This window comes from Grammomys surdaster, unplaced genomic scaffold (genome assembly GCF_004785775.1).
Source record: "Grammomys surdaster isolate TR1022 unplaced genomic scaffold, NIH_TR_1.0 192, whole genome shotgun sequence".
NCBI lineage: Eukaryota > Metazoa > Chordata > Mammalia > Rodentia > Muridae > Grammomys > Grammomys surdaster.
Genome location: NW_021604637.1, coordinates 1,859,798 through 1,873,984, shown reverse-complemented (window position 1 = coordinate 1,873,984; position 14,187 = coordinate 1,859,798).

Sequence of the window (14,187 nt, the reverse complement as noted above, 5' to 3'; positions counted from 1 at the left end):
TGACTATTAAAATAAAACAAAATAAGTCTCTAAAAATGGTGATCTATTGTCCTTTGAGAAAGCTTGCTTGCAGATATCACAGGACTTAAGGTGATGAGAATAAGTTCTCACCATGTATGTGTCATCACATGAAGTCACAATAGAATATCGTGGGTGTGGAGATGAATGTAGGAGCTTAACTAACTAGAACATTGTTTCTCAGCGTTCTGGAGGCTGGAAATCAAGATCAAGGTGACAGCATAGTCAAACTTTGGTGAGAACCATCTTCCTGCTCTAAGACTGCTGTTTCCTCTGTGTGTTCTTCCACGACTCTTCCTAGTGTCTGTATACCTAGGGAGGGGAAGCCAGAACTGTGGAACCTCTGCTGATCAGAACACTAACCCCATCAAGAGCTTGTGACCTAATGTGACCCTTTTACTGCTAAATACCACCATCAACTCTCACTCCAGCTTCATCTTATGAATTTTGGGATCATACATTTGGTCCATGTCCCCACCTGAGAGAGGTCTTACAGAACCACGACATCTTAGCTACTGAACCACTTGTGAAATTGGAGTTGTGCCCAATGTATGTCTTTCCCACAAACATGGATTCTCGGGATTGATGGCAGAGGCCTTTCAGCCTAAGGAGGCAGAGTACAGCCCAGAAGCAATATGGATGGTGATATGATAGCAGAGACACATACACTGATGTTTCCATCACTGGAGACTGGAGTCCTATTAAATCTTACAGCTGACTTCTGCAATAAACAGTAAATAGACCCTCAGGGGAAGACCACAGTCTGCCTAGCTAGTGTACCCATTCTGTCCCACTTGGAGCTTGCAATCATATTTAGCTTAGGTGATTTTAATGCTCAGAAGTAAACCAAGACTGGAAGGACTGTGGTCCTATACTTGGGAGCCAGTTCTTCCATGTTTGAGGACTGGATAAACCCGGGACCTTTTGTTGGGACTTGCATTCTCTCCTCTCTGGTGCAATAACTGATCAGCAGTATGGTGTTTGTCCAGATGTACCCCTGGCGGAGGGAAAGCGTTTGTTCCACTAGCCAAAGGGAGGCAATCTACAGAGTACTTAATTTACCAGAGTCCATTGATTAATCCTCGTGAGCTCTGTCTTCCACACTCAGGTTTGTGGGACCTTGGGATTGACACAGTTCAAGTCAAGTTTGCTCTGGCAGAGGGTGATCTTCTCAGTGTCCTTCATCATGTACATGGAGATGATAACAAATCTAAAAGATAATCGTAAAAGAAATTGTAAAGATAGCAAGTCTTTATGGAAGGATATTGTAAAGTGGGTCCCTTTGGTGGAAAAGGGTCAGCTGTAAATCACATGACACAGGATCTGACTTACTTCAAGAGAGGGCTTGATGTAAAATTAGTGGACTTAATTAACAGAATCCCCCCTTCCCCAAATACAGATGACCACATTCCCAAAGGAGGGAATAGCACACAATTATTCTTGCTGCCATGTGTGTTGTCAGGCTACGAGCTTATGAGACTCTTTGCAGAATGTAGACAGATGAGGTTCTTAGCTCTGAGGAAAGCAAGCCTCACTGAGACTGATGCACAGCATTGAAGTTCAAACATAGAGGTCTTCCGTGGTTATTGGAAATAGCCTTCAAGAGAAAGGCTAATAATGGCTGTTTGCTTTGAGGGTGTGTATAAAGGAGATGAAGAATAATGGAAGAATTATCTTGTTGACTTCAAGGAAAAGAAAATGTATGTATGTCTCAAAGGTCTCAGAGACAATGGGGTTGTGTTAAATGTCAAGTTAAAGGACAAATACCTCATGTTAACAAATGCCATCTCTGTAAAAATTCCATAGAATTCTGCCACAGGCTCAATGAGACATGTTTCTGTTTTGCTGACCAGATTACTTTGATTATGTCTTCTTTGGGGCAAAGTGAGCCTCTTTAAAGCTGAAATTAAGCATTAAGATAAACACTCTAGCCAGGGATAAGGATCAGACACATGTGCTGGGGAGATGGCTTAGTTGGTGAAGTATCCTAGAAGCATGAAGACTTGAATTGGATCCCAGCAACCATGTAAAAAGCAAGGCATGGTGGTGCATGCTTCTAGTCTCAGAGCTTGGGAAGTCGAGGCAGGAGAATACCTGGGACTCATTGCCCAGCCAGCCTAGAGAAAGTGGCAAGTTCAAGATCCTAGTGAGTGACCCTGTCTTAAAAAATAAGGTAGATGGTTTCTGAAGAGCCTCACGAAGGTTGACCACTGGCCTCCATATACATGTTCACACACATACATGTGTACTCAAACATGTGCTCTCAAACATGTATGAATACACACACAAATAATTTCAGAAACAAATCAGCAGTATTTTACACACACACAAATACAAACACACACACGCACACAAAACTGTTGTACTGATAGCCTATGACATTCTAAAATGCCTCTTTCATCTCTCCTTACTTCTACATGGAGAAAGATTTGCTCTACATGGTTTGAAAAATCAACTTGCACTTGAACTTAAATCTGATAGATATGCCACACCTCCTGGTTATATTACGTAACCTCAAAATATACTAATCATGTGCACCATTACCTGTTAAGTCAATCCTTATTTCAAAAGCACAGGCAGGGGTGACAGCCTCAGACCTCACTCCAGCTGAGCTATAAGAGACAAAGGGAAGGAAATACTCTTGTTCTTCAGGGCTCACCATTTCAGGAAGGCACACAGGTTCCATGCATCATAGTGGACTTTGTTCCTGTGGACTCATTGGAACTGGAGTCATTACAATTTTTATAAGCTCAGTGGAAAGGTACTGGCATATGTCCCATGTATACCCTCATGTGTGCACACCCTGGCTTTGACTTTTGCGGAAGTTTGGATGGGACCTCATGATAATCCTGAAGGAGCCTGGGTCCCATGGCTAGCAGGCTGTCTGGTTAGAAGTCAGAGTGACTCATTTCCCATCTTCCCTTTCTTATCTTTTTCCTCTGTTCCCTCTTTTCCAGCTTGCATTAGTTTCTTTTCTCTAACAAGCAGCGACTTTGGGGAGGAAGACTTTTGTTTACAGTTGGAGTTGATACAGTCATTGTAGGCTTAGGTTTTTTTCAAAACCTACTTTTGATAAGGGTACTTAAATGCTTTAACCTCTCTTCTAGCCCACCACCCACCAGAAATAGTGGAAATGAAAGGTTACTAGGGCAAAAAAGGACATGGACCTGTTTAGAAATAGTTCTTCGGAATGAATCCAATCTTCATCGTTAGGATACCAGCAGCTAGTTCACATGAATCAGCAGCGGTAGCTCAATCCACTTGCAAACACCATTGACAATCAGCAATAGCAGTTAGATCCAGAAGAAACCTTGAGGCTCTGCCAATCAGCCCAAGCCCACTAGAAATTTTTTGGTGCATTTTTTTGTTTCCTATGAAGTCACAACAAATGTTGATCAGCAAAGAGTGGCAAGCTGAACCACTACCACACAGCATTATCAGGGAAGACTAGCATTAGCAAAGCCCAACAATGACCAGCAAAGAGTGGCAAGGTGAACCAATACCACACAGCATTGCCCACTGTCTGTTGGGTTATATTTATACCCTTTCTAACATCACATGTGCTCTCAATCGGCCACTCTAGCAAAACATCTCATGTCCCTTTTCCAGGCAGGATGCTTTCAGAAAAACATCATGTGTCTGTTCTCTGCAAAACATCCTTCCACATGCCTGTTTTTAGCAAAAGCATCTTCTCATAAGACAGTAAAAAAAAAAATTACATGACATAATTGAGTCTCCAAGAAACCCAAAAATTTCACTTCAAGTCGTCACAGTTCAGAAGCATAGCTGACTGTAGGAGCATAGTGCAGCTGGTCACATTGCTTCTGCAGCCAAGAAGGTAAAAACTATGAATGCCAGTGCTTGGCTCTCTTCTTCCTTGTTACACAGTCCAAGGCCCAGTCCATGGAATGGTGCTGCCCACATTTAGGTGAGTCTTCCCAACTCAGTAACCCAATCTTTTCATTCCCCACAGACATGCTCAGAAGTTGAGTCTTCAGTGATTCTAGATCTTTTCTCGTTGACATTATTAATCATTGAACAATCTCTTTACAGAGGTTATTTGGGGGAAGTCTGGGTGTGGTCTTAGGTCTCACTGAGGCCTTAGATCATGATGTACCCTCCTCTCCATGACAAAAACTATCTTTTTAACTTCCAACAATCATCCAACTCCAGAACTAGGCCTCTCAGTGATCATGGGTTTGACACTCTGGTCTTCTAAATCTGAGCAAGGTGACACTCCCAACTCTCTGGAGGGTCTCATAACTATGGCAAAGGAATCCATGTTTGTTCCCCACTCCCAGAGCTAACATGGCCTTGCTGATATGTGTAGACAGAGCAGGCCAATGCTCTTAATCTTCAAGGACTGAGAGAAGAGACATCTACCCACTAACTCACCGTTCACCATACCTTGACCTTGCGGGGCCCAAATCTAGCCTTACAGGATCTCTGCTCCACTGTGGATAGATGGTGTTGAAATGTGATGGATATGTTGTGACTCCTTCTGTAGTGAACCAGCTCCAATTCATAGTATATTTGTGTCTTTCATTGAAACATCTGTCCTTTTAGGCCTTCATTATTTCATCATATAGAGAGACACCTAAGTGTGAATTTGGTCAAATCTAGACAAACAAAACCAAGCAAAATCTCACATACCATTTTGGATAGTGTATACTTTATACATTGTTATGACATCAATTTATCACTAGAAAAGATGTTTCTAAGAAAATAAACTTGCAAAATGTCAAAACTGGGCCCTGTTGTCTCCAATGTCAAAACTGGGTTCTGTTCTCTTTGTAGGCTCATTACAATTTCATTAACCCCATGAAATAATGTTGTTGAGATTGCTTCAAATCATCTAAAGTGCTATTTCTTTGGATCTACCATCTAAGCACCTGTGAAATCTCAAGAATGAATCAATAGTCAGAAACAAGTCACCTTTTTTCTTTTTCCTGTCCTCATTCCTCTTTATTTTTTCTATCCTGTGAGACAGCAGCTGTATTTGCCTTAGTTTGGGATCACGGCATGTCCAGCCAAGCTCAGCCAGGAATCCTTTGAAAAGAGTTCCAAGTCCTCAGTCCTGACATCTGTAAGTTTCCTATCAATGCTGTCAAATTGGCCACAAACAGAGATGCTATAAACCACATATGTTTAGCAGGTTTCTGTTTTTAAGGTCAGAAGTCCCATGTGAATTACATGGGGTATAATTGATAGGTTATTTCTCCTCTGGTGAAACAAGCCAATTCAAGCCAGATAAGATTACATTAAAGTCAGGTTTATTAAGAAGCCGCTCTCTGGAGAGTTCACTGGCCCCACGAACTGAGGCCAGGAGAGTCCCAATGGGGAGAGAGGTGGGGAGGAGGAAGAGAAAAGAAGGGTGTGTGAGCAGAGAGAGAAGAAAAGAGAAGGAGGAGGAGAAGGAGGAGGAAGAAGAGAAGGAAGAGGAAGAGGAGGAGAAAGAGGAGGAGGAAGAGGAGAAAAGGAAGAGGAGGAGGAGGAAGAGGAGGAGAAAGAGGAGGAGGAGGAAGAGGAGGAAGAGAAAGAGGAGGAGGAAGAGGAGGAGGAAGAGGAGGAGGAAGAGGAGGAGGAAGAGGAGGAGGAAGAGGAGAAAGAGGAGGAGGAAGAGGAGAAAGAGGAGGAGGAAGAGGAGGAGGAAGAGGAGGAAGAGAAAGAGGAGGAAGAGGAGAAAGAGGAGGAGGAGGGAGAATAAGGAGACCAAAGTATCTGGATTATATAGAGAAGAGTCTCTGGGGAAAGGGCAGCCCAGCCCCTGGGCTGGGAAGTTTAGGGTTGGAGGCAGGGTATGTGAGGTAGGGACTGAGGGATGCTGGGAGAACCTGGAGGGCAGGTCATATGCACCACAGTCCCTTGTACCATGGTCCAAAACCAAACAATGATTTATTGACAGAACTGTTCCTTTCAGAGAGTTCAGGGGAGAAATGAGTCCTTGATTTCTCTGACTCTTGGCCGTCTGCGTCTCTCCTGCTCTCCGTGTCCAGCGTCAAGGTCAGCAAAGGGAAGCTGAGCGCTTCTCCTCTTCTCACACTTGCGCCCCCTTCAGGTGACTAGGTGAAATACACCTGGCTACTTCAGGCCTCACCTCCCTTCTTCTCAAGATGAACTCTGTTAGTTGAGTTGTACCAGTTACTGTAATTCCCTTTTGTGATGTAAAACAGCAGCAGCCAGTCCCAGAACTAGGGTAGGATTTACAACCCTCTCTGAGGCAGACCTGCTTTTAGCTGTGTGACTCTGAGCTTCTCCTGTAGCTCACTCTCCTGTTTTCCAGAAGAATCTGGTCTCTTCTGTTCCTATATTCTCATATGTAAAACAATTCTGACATAGCAGAAATATCTAAAGCCCAGGAAAGCTTGGCTTGTTTGAAGAGGACTCTGAGTTCAGAGAGGTGAGGAAGGGTGGGTGACAAGGGCTTACAGGTCACAAGGAGGAGTCCTGGGCCTGAGAAAGGCAGGAGCAGGATCTGTTGCATGTATGACTTCCTTCACTTCATAGCTGCTGCAAGTGTGGGCTCTCTCACTGGCTACCTGCTGGAGGTGTGGAGGCAGCCCTGGCAGTGTGTGTGTCAGTGACCCGGTGGCAGTGGGGATGTGAATGGACAGTCTGTAATGTACAGTAATGTACAGTACTCCAATCCAGTCGGCTCCAGATCAGCAGTGCCGGCCTGTGCGTCTGTCTCACAGACCCACACTGTGGTAACAGTGAACAATTAGAACACTTAGAACAGCTCTGGGGTTCTTGCAGGCCCTTAGGACTAACTTACTTTTAATTCTGTGTATCTTGGGTGTTCCCCTACCTCATGTGCAGGAAAATCCATTCTTGGCTGAAGTTGTTGTTTGACTTTGCTTACGTTTCCTGTACTGACAAATAATCATTTGGCAGAAAGCGGAACCTCTCTGCGATCCTGCTGACTCTGGTGTGGTATTTTTACTCTTGCATGTTGACACCATAGCCTGCAGTGTGGACTGGTCCCTCTTGTTTACAGTAAGGTTAAACTACTCATTTTAATTAGATTCTCGTCTTTAGACATCAGCAGAATGCATCTGTGCTGGGTGCTGTCCTTTCTCAGAACATTAATCAACTCATTAAGTAATTCCTTCCAATTCATGGGCCCCCATTAGAGCCTCTCTAGAGGCCCAGAGAGTTAAGTGAGATATAGTGTTCACTTCCAAAAACCTTGAATCATTCATTTAGGACTCTTGTCCAGGGGTCAAGGAATGCCTTCAATAAGACTTCAGGCCATTTTCCAGTGCTTTTCAATCTTGCTTCATGCACTTCAAGAGCTAACTAACTTATAGTTAGTGGGTGGAAGTGCTTTAGATTAGAATTTCTCTGTGGCAGTGAGTCATGGAGATTGTCTGGCCCATCTTTTCTCCATAGCTGGAGTTACCTTCTGATGCTTTGTCTATGTCAGTAGTTGGCAGGCTTTGGTGCGTATGAGGTACACATGGTGACTGGCTAAAGCTGTGTCATGGGCTCTGGATTCTGACACAGCGGTTCTGGGAGGAGGTCAGGAATTGCTAGCTCTAGTAAGCCCCCAGTTGGTCCAGCACTATTGCTGATGCTACTGGATGCAAGTGTTCTAGCAGCTGTGCTAGGAGAAGCTCCCGCAGACTGTGGGAAGGAGGCCCAGGCATAGCAAGATGCTTCAATCCTGAAGACATTCGGCCCAATGGCTGCTCATGAGAGATGAGACTCCAAAGAGTAGGTGGGAAGAAGAGGTGGGGTTGAGTTAGTGAAGTCTCAGGTTAGCACTGTGCAAGCCTGGATTCCACAAGCTGTTAAATAGAATACCCTCTTGGTGACAGTTCTTCCTTTAAAGTCCTAATTGCTGCACAGACTGCTTTTTTCACTGCTGGCCAGAGCCTCATTGTGAAATCTAAATTCCTTTAAGTTCATCTGCATCATTTGCTTCTTGTCCCCTCTGGACGTGTTTAGCTGGCAGATATGGAAACGAAACCTCATTTGAAAACGTAACATCCTCACAAAATCACCTCCAAGGTAGGTTCAATTTTAATTGACTTCATTTTCAGAAATATCTTAAACACAGACCAGGGAGTTGGCTGGATGGGTAAAGGCACCTGCTGACAAGCTTGACGACCTGAGTTCCATCCCTGGGGACATCCGTGGTGAAAAAAGAAGAGAGCCAAATCCTACAAGTTGTCCTCCGGCCGCACAGTGTGTATGTGCCTGTGTGGGAGCACCACACACATAAAACTATGTTGTAACCTATGGGTTTCACTGGGAGAGAAGTCCCTGGGTTTTGTGTCCTCTCTGCACTTAGTGCTTTTTGTAAAGTTTTGGAAGCAGATAGACCTTTGTCATGTTGCTAGGGAGAGATGATTATAATGGAACAAGGTTCTTCCCAAGCATGACTTTTAATGATAATTCTCAAGAGTTATATGCAATACACCCATAGCATTTAGAGCGCTCTCTCTCTCGCTCTCTCGCTCTCTCTCTCTCTCTCTCTCTGTCAAATGTCTCATCATGTACCCCAGGTTAAGCTCACAATGTTTATCTTCCCAGCCTGAGATTACAAGCACATGCTAGCACATCCCAATATATATGTTGATGTTTAAAATTTGCATAAAGTAGACTTGTGGGGATACAAATATTGCTAGAACCTTCTGTTTGCTTAGAGTTATTCTTTTCCCATGTCCACCTGAAACTGAAGGTCTGGTTTGCTCTTCACAAAAACATAGTTTTGGAACAAGTGATATTTACTGATGAAGAAAGGGTAGGGCAGCAACAGGAGAGGTGAAGTGGACAGGGCGCCTTAATTGGGAGCTGGTGAGTGTGCAGTGTGCACACTTTGTCTTGGGCTGGTTGTCTCTATCACTTTCTTTTTTATTCATGAAGATTCTGAAGGAAAAAGCAGAAGCCTAGAGCAGGAAGATGTTCAGAAAATCCAGGAATGATTTGGGGACATGATTGGGTAAACAGAAAAAAGATGAGATGAGAAGTGAGAGTTATAGAACTACCTCAGCTCAGTATCATGTCACAAACATCTTATAAGTTATACATTATTAATTTGAAGCTGGTTTTAATATCTAGTATTTGGTCAATGTTCTTTTAATGGGTAGGATTTTTTTTTCATTAAGAGTAATTCTAAGATGTCTCAAACCATAGTACTTGAGAGGCAAAGGCCTGCCTGATATCTCTATGAGTTTGAGGACTTTTGGTTTACATAATAAGTTTTAGACCAACCAAGGCCATACAGTGAGACTCTATCGCAAAACAAACTGGTAATTCTGGATAATTCTAGACTTGCAAAGTCATCTCTCCAAGGTGTTATATTGCAAGAAGAGAAAAGAAGCAAGGTTCCTTAGTTGCAGTAAAGGTTTTCTTAATTCCCTGCTGGCTCATTGGGAAGTCTCTTTAATCCTCATTTTTTTGTTGGTTGAAGGCCCACAGCTGAATCAGGATGCTACTTCCTGGCTCCACAGGCTGAGTGGCTGTGTCGTTATCCCGATTAGAGCTTTAACTGCTCACTGACTCCTTTCTTCTCAGCTCTCAGAGAATAAATTGCAACTGCCCACATGTTCAGGGACTGCTTTCTGACTTGCAGAGGATGACAGGAGGCAGTTATCCACGCTCCATTCATGACGAGGCTCAGCAAGGCCAGAGGTATCTGTCTCATAGGGAGTCCTTAACTCCTATCACAATGCAAAGGAGCGGCCTGGGTGTGAGTTTTGCTTATTAAAGAGAAGAAAAAGTTTCTAGTGCCTGCCTGGGGAAAGGGACGATAGAGACACTTTGAAGACAGGGCCAGTAGACAAAGGTGCCCTCATACCCGCTCTTATTTTCTGAAATGTATTTCCAGTCTTTCCTGTCCTTTCCCTCTGCCAGTGAGTGCCCACTGTGCTTTGAGTCTCATTTCTAAGAGGTCCATTGTCTCTGAGACGATGCCAGCATAATTAAACATACAATCATCACCTTAAAAAAGTCACAAATATCTCTAGGGTATGGTGGCAGTGACTTTGTTGCTCTGTGCTGTTTGTGTAATGGTGTTTCTAACTCCTGGGTTCGGCATGTTGTGTTCTCTCAGTTAAATGCCACTGCTTCATTCATATTCAATCTGCATAACCTTTGACCTGAAGGGGCCCAGTGAACTCCTGGCATAAATACTCAACTCTAAGCTTCTCATCCGTGTACACAGTCAAATCATTTAAAAAGGGGTCAGGGTTTAACTGGAAGGGAACAGAGTGGTCTGGACTTGGATTCTTTCCTTCCAAATGTGACTTTGAAAAGGTCTTTTATCTTAAGCTATTTCCTCTGCTGTGGACTGGGTCCAGCAATAACCCCCATTAGAGACTAGATGACACTTGTGTAACATGTTTGATCTTATGACCAGGACTTCACACCCTTCACTGAAGATGTCATGGAGACTGGATAGTCCCATGTTAAAATGCCACCCTAACACACATGACAATTACCATTTTGTAATGTGAACTTGAACTTGTTTGAGTTTTTTTTTTTAGGCACCAGCAATAGATTTGCTTTTGCTTTTTACTCAGCTTCCTAAATGGCTGTCAAATATCATGTTTCTTCTTGGTTTATTTATTTATTTCTGCAATATTTGGTCTAATGTTAAACTTGTTTATCAAAACTTTTATCCAAAAAATGAGTCTGACTCCTTAATTTTATGAAGATAGCCAACCCAGTCTGGGGCTATTAGCTAATTTATTATTAGTAGGGTGAAGGTTTGAAGGTACTTTAAGTGTGAGTCTGTTTGACTTGACTGTATCCTGAGACACAGACTTAAGATTTCTGCCTTTAAGGGAAGTTGGTAGAGTAACAGTGGATCCAGATAAATCCATCTTTGACGGTAAAATTGACATAGTGTAGTAGAAGGGAGCAAGAACGGGAGAACGAGAATCCTGAACTCAGGTGTGAATTTCCACTGGTGGTGCTGAAGACCACATAGAATGTAAACCGGGGACCACAGAATGGCTTTCCGATGGCTTCCTGTGGAAGAGGCAAATTAAGATCTGTTGCCATAGCCAGGCAGTGGTGGTGCACATCTTTGATCCCAGCACTTGGGAGGCAGAGGCAGGCAGATCTCTGAGTTCAAGGCCCAGCCTGGTCTACAGTGCGAGTTCCAGGACAGCCCAGGCTATAAAAAGAAATCCTGTCTCAAAAAACAAACAAATAAACAAAACCCCAAAAACAAAACCAAAACAAAAAACATCAACAAACAAAAAAGATCTGTTGTCAACACCATTTACCTGTCCATTTCGTTTGTTCCCCTACAGTAGGGTTTTTGCAAAGCTTCAGTACTTCTGACATTTGAGTCAAGGGTGCATGTGCAATCTTGGAACGTTGGCTGAGAATACTTATAAAAGCAGGTGTGTTGATGTTGTCTGAAAGTCCTATGCAGTCTGATTTGCACGTCTCTTTTGGCTTCATAGATGACATTACAATTGTCTTCTTCAGTATTTGCTAAATGTATGAGATGCTGGAAAATGCTTGAATAGAGTATTTGTTTTATTCATTAGCCAGAACGTTCCATACCTCAAATCAGTTATTTTTAAAGATGAACGACACTTACTGATAGGCCAGCAATTGCACTCCTATTTTGTCCCACCCCAAACTAATTTCTTTTCCTTTATGGGGAGGCAGTACTTAGGGCCTCCAGTACACTAGGCAAGCATCCAGTTACTGAGCTGTATAGCCACCCTTTTCCTAACTTCTTGCCCTACTCTTTAAAGGCCACTATCTAGGAGCCACTGGAGGTCTTTCATCCCCATGATGGAAAAGCAGAGTTCTAGTGCTGGTTGGCTAGACTGAGCCCACCTGTGGTAGCCTCTGCACAGTAGAGAGACCTTTGACTTCTCCCATGTCCTGCTACGGAAGTCGGTGCAAAGCCACAGCTGTACAGCCAATGGGCCAGACCATGTAGACTGAAGCTTTGGGTAATGCCGAGAAGCAGCACATGCTGACTGACTGATGGGACTCCTGAGGGCAAAGGGCACATGGACAAATTGTGAATGAAGATGGCACCAGGGGTTAGTTGAAGAGACTACAGTGTGGAGAAGCGTCTCTTCCCCATTTTAATACACACGTTTGTATAGATGTGACTTGCTTTCTTCCTTCTCCCACGCACTTGTATATTACATAAAAAGCACAGGCAGCACTTAACTTTATATTTCAATATTTAACCCATAGACTTTCCAAAGGGAAGTGACATAGTCAATGAGGAATCAAAAGATGGCAAAAGAACTCTGGGGTTCTTTTGGAAACACATGTTTTCTTGTCTTTGTGTGGGTTGAAAGCCTGATTTTTTTTTTTTTTTTTTTTTGCTATCACTTTTATTTAGAAGTTCCAAATTGAGAAATGGGGCTGGGGAGATGGTTCAGTGGGTAAGAACATCTTCTGTACAAACTTGAAGACCTGAGTTTGAATCCCCAGGGCTCATTTAAAAGGCCAGACATGGCCATGCACCTGCTCGTAACCCCAGTGGTAGGGAAGGGGAAGACTGGAGGATCATTTATGCTTGCTGGCTGCCACCCTAGCTTTAGGTTCAGTGAGAGACCATGTCTCAAGGGTTAAGACAGGGTTAAGACACAATATATACCCAGTACACATATGATGTAAAAAAAATATGCATGCTTGGATGATAAGTTCTCAAGGGGTAGACTGTGGTGGCTTGCTGAGCCAAAAGTAGGTTACAACCTCTCAGAAAATGAAATGAAATCATTAAACATCAAGTTGCTGCAGACACTTTCAGTAAAGAAACAGAATTTAAATGAACAAATGAAACGAACCTTTGAGCCAAGCAGCGCTTCAAAGTGTTCTGCTGGATCTGCCGTGTACGAGAAAAAGGAAAATCTTAATTCCGATTAATAAGGACCCAGAAGATGAAATGAAACTTTGCTAAGTTTTGGCAAATGAAAATTGGCTTCAGCTGGTTGTGGGGTAGATGGAGGATTTTCTCAGAGGTCTTGGAAAGCAAATGAGGAAGAGCTGGCTCTCCCCTGCAGGTTGGCTGAACTGAAGCAGATGGAGGTCTGGGATGGGAGCAGTCAGAGATAGGGTTGATATGTAACTGTAACCTAACAATGGCGACGAGACATGTCGTGTGAAAGATATGAAGTGAACACATGACATTCCTGGTTGCTGGGGGCTTATCCAGCCTCCAGAAAGTTCTTCATCTTCATATAACTTTGCTGATGGATGAAATATCCAAAGAAAGTGAAAGTATTCATTAAACATCCTCCTCTTTACAGAATCTTCTACAAGAAACGCTTGATATCTTCCTTTCTATAAGCCTGGGGAAAACACGATCAGAAGTGTAACTGCTCATATGCAAAACAGCTTGCTACGGGGTGTGTCTCCTCCCCCTCCAGCTGTTGCTCATCTCAAAGGACTTGTTTACCAGGTACCATCTGCTGGCTCTCGAAGCCCTTTTGCTATCTGTACTCTAAGACTCTCACAGTCTCAAAGCCAAGTAGAAATATGTGTCCCTTCTCTGTACTTAGGCTGGGATGCAGCTGGACCCCAGCAGTTCCTGATGATCAAAGCATTTCAAGACACTTTGATTCATACTAGATCTCACACACAAAGCACTTGCCATCAAGTTGACTAGACCTGGGGTGACAAACACAGCGCAGTCTTATGTAACCCACATTTGCAAAGTGATCCATCAGCAAGTCATAAATAGAACGGAATCAACCTTGGCCAGCTGGGAACCCGATGAAGTCAGAATATTTGGAAAGCAAGTAGCTTGCTATATCCACTGACTCAAAAGCCCTTTGCATTTTTCATTCTTTTATTTTTAAAATTTATTACTTGTTTTTGAGACAAGGTAGCTTAGGCTGGTCTCAAGTTCACTATATGGCCAAGAGTGACCTTGGACTCTTGATCCTCCTGTCTCTACTTCTGAGTGCTGGGGTTATAGGCACGCACCCCCACACTAGGTTTTATGCAAGTGCTGGGAACCAAACCCAGGACTTTGTGTGTACTAGGCAAGCATTCTACCAACTAATCTATATCTGCAGTCCCTTTGTTTCACTTCATAACAAACTCAAACAGCATCTGTGATGGAGAGCTACTGCTCTCTGAGTCAAGTACCAATGTGAGGGCCTTTTACAGTGAGGAAATAGAAGTGAAACTGGGTTAAGAAACATGTCCGTGTCAAAATACCAGTTGGTGGTG